Below are 14,347 nucleotides of genomic sequence, written 5' to 3' on the forward strand. Positions count from 1 at the left end.
TAACTTTTACAATTCAATGAAACCATTTGACTCAGAAATCCAATTACCAGAAACTGTGCATTAATCTTATTAGTGCTTGCATACAGTATGCCCAGAATTTGTATCTTCAGCAACACTGAAATAAATTAGTCTAAATTGTAACTGTGAAATGAAGTGCATATGAATTGATTTGGCACCTATCCAAATATAAGCATCTATCTTGGCACTGAGGGCAATGCCAAGCTAATTGATGGGAATTATTTGTTTTTTCTATGACTCAACTTCTGGAGCTATTTTTTGTGGCTCTGTAGAAGGGAAGTCTCATCATGGTTACAAATCATCAACAAAATAACATGAAAAGCTCTTGTGTTGACTGTATGAGTGGGTGCAGTGCTACTGGCACATTTTCTATCCGACAGAGTCCAACTAATGAGAGAAAGAGACACACAGACAGAATATAAAGAGACAGAGACAGGCAGGCAGAGATAATTGCAACAGTGTAGGCAATATTATGAAACAAAAGTATAAAAATAGAATACACAACCACAAGTAAGAAAGACAAAATAAGCAGACAAAGAGAACCAAGGGAAGAGATCAAGTGTTGATAGCAAACAGACAAAGGTAATACTGTAAGACACTGAAAAGAGAAAATGCTATTCTGTTCCAGGTCTGAGTCAAGCAGGCCTACTTATTTTTGCATTAAATGACTGCAAAAGTATTCCAAATGTATTCTGGTTTTGTTTCATCTTTGTTAGATTGCACCCTTCTGTCGACAGCCCATTGCTAAATACCATTGCAATATTGCCATGGTAGTTACATGGCTCCCGATCAGCTGCTTCCTCCAATGTCCTCAGTTCCTACACTCCTTTCATTCATTGCTTGCTAAGTCTTTGTGACATCAGTTCCCCCAGAGCTGCACATTTTGTTTCCATAGTGACTCCTATTTTCACCCCAATCTGTATGCAGAGCTTTCTGTGTAATTCCTCCAAGAGTTGTGCAAGACCACTGTTACTAAATTCTTTTGGTTTACTTTAGTTGGGTATATTACTACAATGTATAAAATGGCAATAAAAATTCATATCTAACTTAGCCAAAGCTGATTCACAGCAGGGGGGCCCTGTGTGCCGAAGATCTTAAAATCAACATCACAAATGTAAATATTTTTCAAATGGCTAAAAGATGTTCTAAGAAATTTAGAATCAAATTTTAAAATTTTGCATCTTAACAATCAATAGGATGACCAGATCATAACTTGTCTTTTAGCTACTACCAAACTTATTAGCTTGTCTGAGCTCAGCATAAACTGTCAGCCATTACATGAACAAAGAGACAAGACTATTCTGATATTCCAGTCAATCTTTTTGGCGAGTTTTATTTTTCAGAATACAAGATTCTAGGACCGTTCGCGTGGATTGGAAGGTAGCAAATGTAACCCCGCTATTCACGAAAGGAGGGAGAGTTAGTCAGACATCAGTAATAGGAAAAATGCTAGAATCTATTATTAAGGACGTAGTAACAGGGCACTTAGAAAATCATAATATGCTTAGAAAGAGTCAGCACTGTTTTATGAAACGGAAATCATGTTTGACAAATCTATTAGAGTTTTTTGAGGGTGTAACTAGCAGGGTAGATAAGAGGGAACCAGTGGGTGTAGGATATTTGGATTTTCAAAAGGCATTTGATAGGGTGCCACACCAGAGGTTGTTGCACAAGGTTAGGGCTTATGGGATTGGAAGTAATATATTAGCATGGATTGAGGATTGGTTCACGGACAGAAACAGAGAGTAGGAACAAACTGGTCATTTTCAGGTTGGCAGGTTGTAACTAGTGGGGTGCCGCAAGGATCTGTGCTTGGGCCTCAGCTGTTTACAATATATATCAATGACTTAGATGAGGGGACCGAGTGTAATGTATCTAAGTTTGCTGACTATACAAAGCTAGGTGAGCAAGTAAGCTGTGAGGAGGACGCAAAGAGGCTGCAAAGGGATATAGACAGGTTAAGTGAGTGGGCGAGAAGATGGCAGATGGAGTATAATGTGGGGAAATGTGAATTTATCCACTTTGGTAGGAAGAATAGAAAAGCAGAATATTTTTTAAAAGGTGAGAGATGCAGAAATGTTGGTAGTCAGAGGGATTTGGGTGTTCTTGTACACAAATCACAAAAGGTTAACATGCAGGTACAGCAACCCATTAGGAAGCAAATACTTTATTGCAAGGGGGTTGGAGTATGAGAGTAAGGAGGTCTTGCTGCAATTATATAGGGCTCTGGTGAGACCACACCTGGAATACTGTGTATTGTTTTGGTCTCCTTACCTAAGGAAGGATATACTTGCCTTAGAGGGGGTGCAACAAATGTTCACTAGATTGATTCCTGGGATGAGAGGGTTGTCCAATGAGAAGAGATTGTGTAGAATGGGCCTAAATTCTCTGGAGTTTTGAAGAATGAAAGGTGATCTCATTGAAATGTATAAAATTCTTAGAGGACTTGACAGGGTAGATGCTGAAAGGCTGTTTCCCCTGGCTGGAGAGTCTAGAACTAGGGGTCATAGTCTAAAGACAAGGGGTCGGCCATTTAGGACTGAGATGAGCAAAAATTTCTTCACTCAGAGGGTTGTGAATCTTTGGAATTCTCTACCCCAGAGGGCTGTGGATGCTCAGTCGTTGAGTATATTCAAGACTGCGATTGATAGATTTTTGGACACCAAGGGAATCAAGGGATATGGGGATAGGGTGGGAAATTGGAATTGAGGTAGAAGATCAGCCAAGATCTTGTTGAATGGCGGAGCAGGCTCAAGGGCCCTATGGCCTACTCCTGTTCCTATTTCTTGTGTTCCTATTTTGGTTAAAAAAAAATAAAAATGCAAAAAATGCACAAAGAAATGATAAACCACAAAATGAAAAGCATAGAGGATGTTAGTTTCCCTTTTAGAGACAGAAGGAAGTCAAAATATTTCAAGACTGGCAAGAAAATGGCCACTTGATGGCAGATAACACAGAAGTATATACAGACCAAAATATAACAAATAAGATTGGCATAAATGAAAAAGAAAAAACACAATGATAACAGAAAAGATACTTAAATTAATAGACACTTAAGAATATTCAAACAAGAATAGGAAGTCCAGAGAGAACAAAAAAGGAAATGATGTGTCATTGAAGAAATAATAGACTTTCAAAAGCTTCAAAATAATTGACTGCATTTATATGATTGACTTTAAGTTCTGCAATACTCATAGGTACAAGTAACCCATCTGTTTTTGAAATTCCTCTCGTTATTCAGACTGGAGCAAATTTTTACTATGCCGCTACAGTTGGTCGCATGCATGTATTCCAATTAGCAAAAAAGCTCACAACTCCACATGGATCCTGAATAGAAGCCTATGACATGTGAAAGTAAGTCATTTACCTAGTTCTGCCTGGAGACTGGTCACTAGCGGAGTCCCATTACCAGTGCCATGAGGCTCATTGCAAAAGCAGATAGAGTGTTTGGATGTATTGCCAGGATGATTAAATACAAAACAAGGAGCACTATTTTGTCCTTGTATAAGGCCTTGATCAGGCCTCATCTAGAACACTGTGTCCAGTTTTGGTCATGGTAGGTAATATAGAGAACCTGGAAAAGGTTCAGAGGAGGTCCTGTGGTTGAGTTGGTAGCACTCTCGCCTCTGAGTCAGAAGGTCGTGGGTTTAAGTCCCACTCCAGAAGACTTAAGCACAAAATCTAGGCTGACACTCCAGTGCAGTACTGAGGGAGTGCTGCATTGTTGAAGGTGCCGTCTTTCGGAAGAGACGTTAAACCGAGGCTCCGTCTGCCCTCTCAGGTGGATGTAAAAGATCCTACGGCACTATTTCGAAGAACAGCAGGGGAGTTATTCCCGGTGTCCTGATCAATATTTATTCCTCAACCAGCATCACTAAAACAGATTATCTGGTCATTATCAAATTGCTGTTTGCAAGACCTTGCTGTGCGCAAATTGGCTGCCGTGTTTCCTACACTACCACAGTGACTACACTTCAAAAAATTCTTCATTGGCTGTAAAGCGCTTTGGGACATCCTGAGGTCGCGAAAAATGCTATATAAATGCAAGTCTTCCTTAAAAGGCCTTCAGCTACCAAGATAGGCTGGAGGTAGAGCTAGGGCTTTTTACCCAAAAAAGCATAGTCTATGAGGAGATATGATTGAGGCCTTTCACATAATGAAAGGACTATTGATCTACGTTGATATGCTATTCAAGGTAGATAGGTAGGGAGGACTACAGGACCTGTATAAATTACATAAGCATAGAACTAGGTTAGATGTCTGGAAGTACCTTTTGCAGAGTCATTGACCTCTGGGACAAGTTACCGGCTTGTGCAGTGAGTGTGGATTCATTGCAAGCATTCAAAAGGGTGAGTTTCTGAGAGTTGCCAACATAATGCATATAGAAGGTAGATGGGTCATTGGATGTTGTGTCTCCCAATCACTGTGGTCTCCTGGAATTTGTTTGCTTGCCTTCGCGAGTTGGAGAAGAATTTCCCGAGATTTTTCCTAAGTTGGCCTAAGGTTTTATCTCTGATTTTTGTCTCTCCCATGAGATTGCATGGCTGCTAGGGTGGGGAGAAGCAGATGGGGGTGATGGTGTGCAGAGGTTACACCACAAAAGTATAGAACAGGCTCAATAGGCCACTTACCCTCTTATTTCCAATGCCGCAGGATACGGGCCTGTAACCTAAGCTGTAGGTATACCAAAAGTATAAGTATATAAATCCTGAAAGGGGATATAAGTATTGAAGGTATCAGATTTATTTGGGGTTTGAGGAAATGTTCTGCAAAAAAAATTTCGATTTTTTTTTTTTAACACTGTTTTAATGCATTTTCCAGTATTTTGGAATCTACAAAAAATGTAGGCATTACAGTTTTTTCCATCTAAAGAGGAAGGAACATTTGCTCAATTTTATTGAAAATTGCTCTCAAGTTGTCATTTTTGGGAATTAATTTATCTTCACATTTTAAAAATTCATTCTAGTAGCAGCAGATAATTTATTACTGAGAGAATTGTTTTTTAATTGCCTATTGGCAAATAGAGGATTCAACCCAGCCATATTGATCATAGAACCATTTCAGTCTGGGCTATAGACAACTAACTTACAATTTTAATCATCTTTCTAAACGCTGCTACTCTTCCCTCACCAACCTCTGGTATATTGCTAGGGTGGGGCAGGGCAAACTCCCCTGGAAAGTTTTGAATTTTTATATCACAAATGGTGCATACTGGTTAATTTAAGCACTTTTACACTTTACAACTGATAACTTTTTTATCTTAAAAAAGGAAAAAACAAAGACATTTGGGTTTTCAATCCCCCTAAAGCACTACACTCGGCATCTCCTAACTGAAGCACTGCCCCCAGCTTCTCTCCCCCCAACCAGTCTGTTCCTGGCTTTTCTCTCCCTCTCTCCAAAATGCTGTTCCCATCAACACCCCACCTTCACCCCATCAAAGTGCTGTTCCTGGCTTCTTTCTCCTTCTCTCCCCCCCCCACCTCCATATCTGCTCCTGGCTTCTTACCTCCCATGCCCTCCAAAAAAGTGGTCTTGATATCTCTCCTTTCTACTCCAAGCCTGTTGCTCTCCCTTCCCTCGAAGTACCACTCTTGAGCTCCTAACTTCTGGCCTTTCTTGTGTGAATGATTTCTCCATAAGTGAGAATTCACAGCTCTGCCTCCATTTGTTGCACTCCACAGGATGAACACTCCAGGTTCTGAGAACTGACAGGATCAAAGACCATCCAAAAATGTAGCACTATGTATTGAAGCCATGATAATTATGCAAATGTGGGAAGCCAGTCCCATGTGTTTGATCACTGTGGGTCTCCATGTAAAAGCAGAACCCAGTATACATAAGCAGCTGGGATCCTCTGTCCGAGTGTAAAAGCAGGAGAGCACCTCATAGAGGTCACTCTCCCAAAAGAGGATGCAGCGATAGCACAAGTGTAAATGTGTCTGTTGCTTCCCAGCCATATTGCCACCAATGCCTGCTTGTGATATCATACACTTTCTAACGTCTTGGTTCAGTTGGAGGTTGTAAAAGGTGTCAGTCAACAAGAGAGAGTCTAACCACCTCCCCTTGATGTTCAACGACATTACCATTGCCAAATCCCCCACCATCAACATCCTGGGGGTCACCATTGACCAGAAACTTAACTGGACCAACCATATAAATACTGTGGCTACAAGAGCAGGTCAGAGGCTGGGTATTCTGTGGCGAGTAACTCACCTCCTGACTCCCCAAAGCCTTTCCATCATCTACAAGGCACAAGTCAGGAGTGTGATGGAATACTCTCCACTTGTTTGGATGAGTGCAGCTCCAACAACACTCAAGAAGCTCGACACCATCCAGGACAAAGCAGCCCGTTTGATTGGCACCCCATCCACCACCCTAAACATTCACTCCCTTCACCACCGGCGCACAGTGGCTGCAGTGTGTACCATCCACAGGATGCACTGCAGCAAGTCACCAAGGCTTCTTCGACAGCACCTCCCAAACCCGCGACCTCTTCCACCTAGAAGGGCAAGAGCAGCAGGTACATGGGAACAACACCACCTGCACGTTCCCCTCCAAGTCACACACCATCCTGACTTGGAAATATATCGCCGTCCCTTCATCGTCGCTGGGTCAAAATCCTGGAACTCCCTAACAGCACTGTGGGAGAACCGTCACCAGACGGACTGCAGCGGTTCAAGAAGGCGGCTCACCACCACCTTCTCAAGGGCGATTAGGGATGGGCAATAAATGCCGGCCTCGCCAGCGACACCCACATCCCATGAACGAATAAAAAAAAAAGTCAGGAGTATAGCCAGATGTCAAACCTGGAGGCAGTGAAGGGTGAATGAGAGCTTCAGAAATGGTGTGAATGAAGTAAGGATGGAGGCAGGCAATGTTACAGAGGCGGAATTTATCAATCTTTCACTGAGCAGAAGTTATCAGAGGTGACTGAAGGCATACTTGAAGAGATAAGTTGGATATGGACATATGAGATTAGTTCAGACACCAATTTCAAAGTGGTGGATGCAATGTAAAGCACAGCCAAGATCCTATATTGGTTGTAAGAGAATTATGTAAATTGCATTCTCATCAATGTAGCATTTGCAATTAAGCCTTTCCTTTAAAATCAATATGATGAAGTGATACCTGTGGTATTTAATGTACTTGGGAAGTTAAATAGATTTGAAAATGTGCAACTAAACCATGTATTTATAGAATACATCTATTCCACCTTGATCACCTTACTACTAAATCTCAGTGACAAGAGCATTGAGGTAAAATGGTCTGTAAATCAGTACTGAGTTTGATTGGTTCAATAATGGCATCAGAAAGTGTTTGCAAGATGTTTTAAGAATTTTCATTGGAAAATTAATATTTGCATTAAGAAAGGAGCTTATTTAAAGAACCAACTACATTTGAGGATGATTTAATTTAACTTTGGATCCATTTTTTTTCCACTACCTACTGTAGTAGATGCAGACAGAAAACATTTGGTGCCACTGATACAGCAACTCCACCACCTTGCATTTATATAGCACCTTTAACATAGTAAAACTTCCCAAGGCGCTTCACAGGAACATTATCAAATAAAATTTGACACCAAGCCACGTAAGGAGATATGAGGACAGGTGAGGTCAAAAAGGTAGTTTTACGGAGCATCTTAAAGGAGGAAAGTGAGGTGGAGAGGTTTAGGGAGGGAATTCCAGAGCTTAGGGCCTAGGCAGCTGAAGACATGGCCGCCAATGGTGGAGTGATTAAAATTGGGAATGCGCAAGAGGCCCGAATTGGAGGAGTGCAGAGGCTAATGGCGCTCGCCGTTATTTATGCGCAAATGCTACAGCAACTTCAGGTGAGGGGCAGATGCGCGTTAAACACGGAAATCCAAAAGTTGCTGTCTGAGATGTGCCACTCCACTGTTAGCTTCACGAAAACAGCAATTCGCTGTCTGCCTCACCGTCGAAAAGCATCGAACGGCATGAAGTTGCTGTATTTGTGCGGTAGATACGAACTATACTCGCCACAGAAAGTTAAGTCTTGTCCATTTCAGCCTAAGTACCCTTGTAACAATGTGATAAGTGTTAATTACGGCCAGGCAACCTCTCTGGCACTGAAAATTAACTATTACAAGTGTGGCGTCCCATTCCTTCAGGTTTTCATTGCTGTTGGAGATTTTTAAAAATGTAAAACTTAAAATTTGTTTTTTTATTTTTGTCTCTTTTTTCTCTTAATCCAATCTTTCTTTCCCTCTCTTTATTTCTCTTTCTCTACCTGATTTGACATTGAATTCACCCACTCTAATTTGCACTTCCTTCTCAGTCCTTGTGTTGTTAATTTCACAATCCTTCAATCTAATTGGTTAAGGAGATACACAGTTGCTTGCCCCGTTCACTCAGGTCCCAGATGCCCTGTTTCCCTCGCTGCGACTTTATCAGCTTGCACTTTCAGCAATTTGCCATGCAAAAAAAATTTTAAAACCTAAACAGGCAAGGGCAAGGGCAAGTCTAACTAATGGCATACACCATTAGATGCCCTGCCACAGCAAATTATGGCCCAATTGTTTTTGAAGTATTTTCAGTTATTTCCAGATGCAGGTAGCATAACATGGTGATTCAACAAATTGGACCAATGAGTGGTGGAACGCAGGCTTGTGCTCAGAGTCCCTCGTAGAGCAAGTTCTCAATCTCCATTGGACTGACAAGGGGTGAGAGGGAGTCAAACAAAAGATGAGCAGTTCCCTCCAGGTAATTAAATTTGTTGGGTGAGACACCATGGCTTACTGTAGAATGGCACTGCCAGAGACCTGGGAGCAAATGTCCCATCCCCCTCAGCTGGGTGAATTGAGATATAGGCTCCGTGCATTGACCTAAAAAAAATTAAAATTTTGCGCAATCCAGCCGAATCAGCGCAAAACATCACGGAATTTCAAATTTGCGTTCAGTGTAATTTGAGTTTCCATGATATACTGCGCTGGCTAAAAAAAAAATGCGCTGAAGCTAGCTCCACCCACAAAACAGGCCACGCTCCCCCTACTCAAAACGAGGATGGTGAGTTTCCACCAATTGCAGCCATTCAAGGACGGTTTTAAAATTAAGCTTGTTAGGCGCCAAGGCACTAATAGGCATGGTTTAAACATTTTTAAATATTAAAAAATATTAATTTACTAAGAAACTGACTAGTGTACACCAATGAAAGTAGTAAATGCTTCAGTATAGTTTGTGAGAACCTTTGTGAGACCCTATGTGAGAACCTCTCTGGATACGTCGAGGGCATCCTGAAACCCATCGTACAGGGAACCCCCAGCTTCTGTCGCGACACTACAGACTTCCTACAAAAACTCAGCACCCACGGACCAGTTGAACCAGGAACACTTCTCACCACGATGGACGTCTCGGCACTCTACACCAGTATCCCCCACGATGACGGCATCGCTGCGACAGCCTCAGTACTCAACACCAACAACAGCCAATCTCCAGACGCCATCCTACAACTCATCCGCTTCATCCTGGATCACAATGTCTTCACCTTCGACAATCTGTTCTTTACCCAAACTCGCACCCCAATACGCCAACATTTTCATGCACAAGTTCGAGCACGACTTCTTCACTGCACAGGACGTCCAACCAACACTATACACCAGATACATCGACGACATTTTCTTCCTATGGACCCACGGCGAAGAATCACTGAAGAGACTACACGATAACATCAACAAGTTCCATCCCACCATCAAACTCACCATGGACTACTCCTCAGAATCGGTTTCATTCTTGGACACACGAATCTCCATCAAAGACGGGCACCTCAGCACCTCACTCTACCGCAAGCCCACGGACAACCTCACGATGCTCCACTTTTCCAGCTTCCACCCTAACCACGTCAAAGAGGCCATCCCCTATGGACAGGCCCTGCGAATACACAGGGTCTGCTCAGACAAGGAGGAACGCGATGGACACCTACAGACGCTGAAAGACGCCCTCGTAAGAACGGGATATGACGCTCGACTCCATCGATCGACAGTTCCGACGGGCCACAGCGAAAAATCGCATAGACCTCCTCAGAAGACAAACACGGGACACAACCAACAGAGTACCCTTCGTCATCCAGTACTTCCCCGGAGCGGAGAAACTACGCCATGTGCTTCGCAGCATTCAACATGTCATCGATGACGACGAACACCTCGCTATGGCTATCCCCACACCTCCACTACTCGCCTTCAAACAGCCACCCAACCTCAAACAGACCATCGTTTGCAGCAAATTACCCAGCTTTCAGGAGAACAGCGTCCACGACACCACACAACCCTGCCACGGCAAACTCTGCAAGACATGCCAGGTCATCGACACAGATACCACCATCACACGAGAGGACACCACCCACCAGGTACATGGTTCATACTCCTGTGACTCGGCCAACGTTGTTTACCTCATACGTTGCAGGAAAGGATGCCCCGGAGCATGGTACATTGGCAAGACCATGCAGACACTGCGACAACGGATGAACGGACACCGCGCAACAATCGCCAGACAGGAGGGTTCCCTCCCAGTCGGGGAACACTTTAGCAGTCAAGGACATTCAGCCTCCAATCTTCGGGTAAGCGTTCTCCAAGGCGGCCTTCGAGACACAAGACAACGCAAAATCATCGAGCAGAAATTGATAGCCAAGTTCCGCACCCATGAGGACGGCCTCAACCGGGATCTTGGGTTCATGTCACGCTACATGTAACCCCACCAGCGAAAAAAAGTTATCTGTTTTTAATACAACTGGTCATTCTCTCTCTCTGCCTTTCGGGTCTCTTTCTCTCTCTGTCTTTGTGATCTGACCCATTGTGTATTCAGTATCCTCGGATGTAATGTTTTCCGTGGCTAACCTGTCTGAACACCAACGACTCCTTTGATTGCTGTGATCATCTCCCAGCCAAGGTGTGATAGGGGGCAGTTGGAAAGATTATCTGTAATCATCAGGCATTGTTCTCTGACTATATATGCTATGCGTTTTTAGAACCCTTCACTCACCTGACGAAGGAGGAAAGCTCCGAAAGCTTGTGATTTAAAATAAAACTGTTGGACTATAACCTGATGTTGTGCAAGTCCTTACATTAGTTTTTTGGAGACACTTTCAGTGATTTTAAATCAGGTTACGCACAGGCAGTGGACTGGACACCTTTATTAAAAATGCTTATTTTCAGTGATAAACCGATTTTCAGCTGTATTAATAAAACTGTACCAGGTTACCACTCTTAAATACATCAATGAATATTTTTGATTGCAAAAAAAGTGAACAATTACGCTCTGTTAAGCTGCTGAATTGCAATGATTCATGGCAGATTTGCACCCAAAGCAGAAACTCCAGGCCACTATCTTCAGAAACAGAAGAACTTCCATTTATATTGCAGCTTTTGTGTCCCCTGGATGTCCTAAAGTGCTTAACAGGCAATGAACTATTTCAGCATCCCAAATGACAGGTAGTGGTAAAAAGAAATGAACCCAAAGCTAAATTCAATCACTCCTCTAAACTCGAGTGTATTTTGTAGTACCAAAACCACGAGACTCTGTTCCTGGCATGGTGTCTCACTCAACGAAAGTGCAAATTGGAGATTCAAGTACGAAGGTTATTGTGCCCGACTCACAATGCTCCCAATTTGCCAGTCATTGATCCTAATAGCTGGAAAATCAGATGTGTTGCACAACTTGCGCTTCATGCCTGATTTTCCAATCTGTGCTCCCATCAAGCGAGACTCTGCCCTGGAAGCAATGTCTTGCATTTCCATCCCTTAGTGAATACAATGCCATCATGTTTAGATGATTATAAAGTTTCAGTCCATTTGGTTTATAATGTCATATGAACCTCTTGGTTAGATTATTCTTTTGATTCATTATTCTACACATAACCTACCTGAACCCCTTGAATAGACTTTAGTACAGTGGAACCTCCATTTCCTGCCATGATGGAGGGAACTATCCTCAATAGATAATGCAGATTAGCAATTAATCAAAAGTCCCCAAATGTTGATCTTACACATCTGATCTTACACATAATAAACAAAGTACGAGATTGAAAACAAATACAACAGAAATTAAGCTGAATCCTTCTTGGGCTATGCAGTTGATTTATGTCTAACAGGACAATATTGATATTAGTGCTGTACAATGAAGTGACCTTTTGATCCCACATCGGGATGGAGGAAAATTCCAATGGGGCGTTGAACTAGCAGGCAACCAGTGCTAGGTCTTTCCACCCCATTTTCCTCCACCATATACCTAGAATCCACCACAAAACAGGGAGTAAATGGGAGGAAAAACTAGACCTATGTGTGTTTTCCTGTCAAAATAGAATTTTTAAAAAAACTAATGACCCATTTGAAATGTCCGGTGTACTTGCCCGTTAATCATACTGACAAACTACAACCAATGGATTTAATTGCAAAATTCTTCTAAGGGAATAAATTGCAGCAGTGAAATGCCTCACAGATCATCTTGGAAAAATGGGTGACTACATTATGCCACAAAAATCAATGAAAACCAAAATTAGCATCTTGAGTTGTGCAAAGCTAACTTTTAAAATGATGTAATGGTGATTCACTATTATAAAGCCAGACTTCAATCTTGACCTTTTTAGGACACTCTTATTTCTGAACGATAACTTCAATAAAAAATGCATACTGTTATATTATTTAGTTCCTCAGTATATTTTGTATCAACAAAACAAATGAACGGTTAATGACAACCAAAAGCTTCTGTGGGTCCAATGAAACCCCTGAATATCTAACGGGTTTGTGTTATATATCTCGTGCCTTGGGCATTTGGCTCAATCTACCCTTAGCTGAAAGTTCTGTAAAGCACATTAATAAAGATCACAACCAACATTTTAATGTGTGCATAGGAACAGCAGTAAGCCATTCAGCCCCTCGAGCCTACTCCAACATTCAATTAGATCATGGCTGATCTGTACCTCAACTCCATTTACCCGCCTTTGCCCCATATCCCTTGGTACCCTTACCTTACAAAAATCTATCTATCTCAGTCTTGAAAGTTTCAATTGACCCAACATCCACAGCCTTTTGGGAAAGAGTTCCAGATTTCTACTGTCCTTTGTGTGAAGAAGATTTTACTCCTGAATGACCTGGCTCTAATTTTAACATTATGCCCCCTTGTTCTGGATTCCCCCACCAGAGGAAATAGTTTATTTGTATCTACCATATCAAATCCTTTTATCATTTTAGTTCACCCCTAAATCTTCTATATTCAAAGGAATACAAGACAAATTTATGCAACCGGTCCTCATAATTTAACCATTTAAGCCCTGATATAATTCTGGTGAATCTGCACTCCAAGGCCAATATATTCTTCTTGAGTTGCAGTGCCCAGAACTGAACACAATACTCCAGATGGGGTCTGACCAAGGCTCTATACAACTGAACCGTAACTCCCTCCCCTTTGTATTCCAGCCCCCTTGGGATAAAGGCCAACATTCCATTAGCCTTTTTGATTGTGTTTTGTACCTGTCCACTAGCTTTCAGTGATTTGTGTAGATGAAAACCCAAATTCTATGTTCGTCCACAGTTCCTACTTTCTCACCATTTAGCAGATACTCTGATTTGTCTTCCTCGGATCCAAAGTTGATGATTTCACATTTCCCCACATTGAACTTCATTTGCCACAGTTTTGCCCACTCACTCAATCTGCCTATGTCCCTTTGTAACTTCCTCCTCCCATCTGCATTACTTACTTGCCTCTGAATTTAGTGTCATCTGCAAACTTGGATATACAATTCTATTCCTTCATCCAAGTCTTTGATAAATATGGTGAAACATCACTTGTCACATCCCACCAATCAGAGAAGCTACCATTTATCCCTAGTCCCTGTCTCCTACTTCCCAACCAATCTCCAACTGGTGCGAGGATGCCTCCAATTCCGTGTAGCTACAAAACATGGATGAAAATTAAATACCAAACCAAAATCTGTATTTAATAGTGTTTTAAGAGCATGTACATAGAATACCATCTTCAAAGTAAGCACCCTTTTGCCTCCAAATTATTCAACATTACATCAGCAAAGAGACCCACCATTATCTAGTTTGGTAAGCTGCAATATTTTTAATCAAATTTGCAAAAATACGATTCCGTAGAAAATGAGATTAACAAGCAGCTAAAAAAAACACAATATTACAAATTTAAACTTTCATAAAAGCACTCATTGTTGGGCCAAGGGAGTTATTAGTTTCGATTAATATTTTATTTCAAAAAGAGCATGTACTTCTTGAAAGTTTGAAATTATTTCAAGCCCCAATTCTTTCCCATGAATGTTGTTATTTTAATGGTCGGAACTGGTGCCATTTGCGAACTCGGCG

The sequence above is a fragment of the Heptranchias perlo genome, chromosome 13 (assembly GCF_035084215.1).
Source record: "Heptranchias perlo isolate sHepPer1 chromosome 13, sHepPer1.hap1, whole genome shotgun sequence".
NCBI lineage: Eukaryota > Metazoa > Chordata > Chondrichthyes > Hexanchiformes > Hexanchidae > Heptranchias > Heptranchias perlo.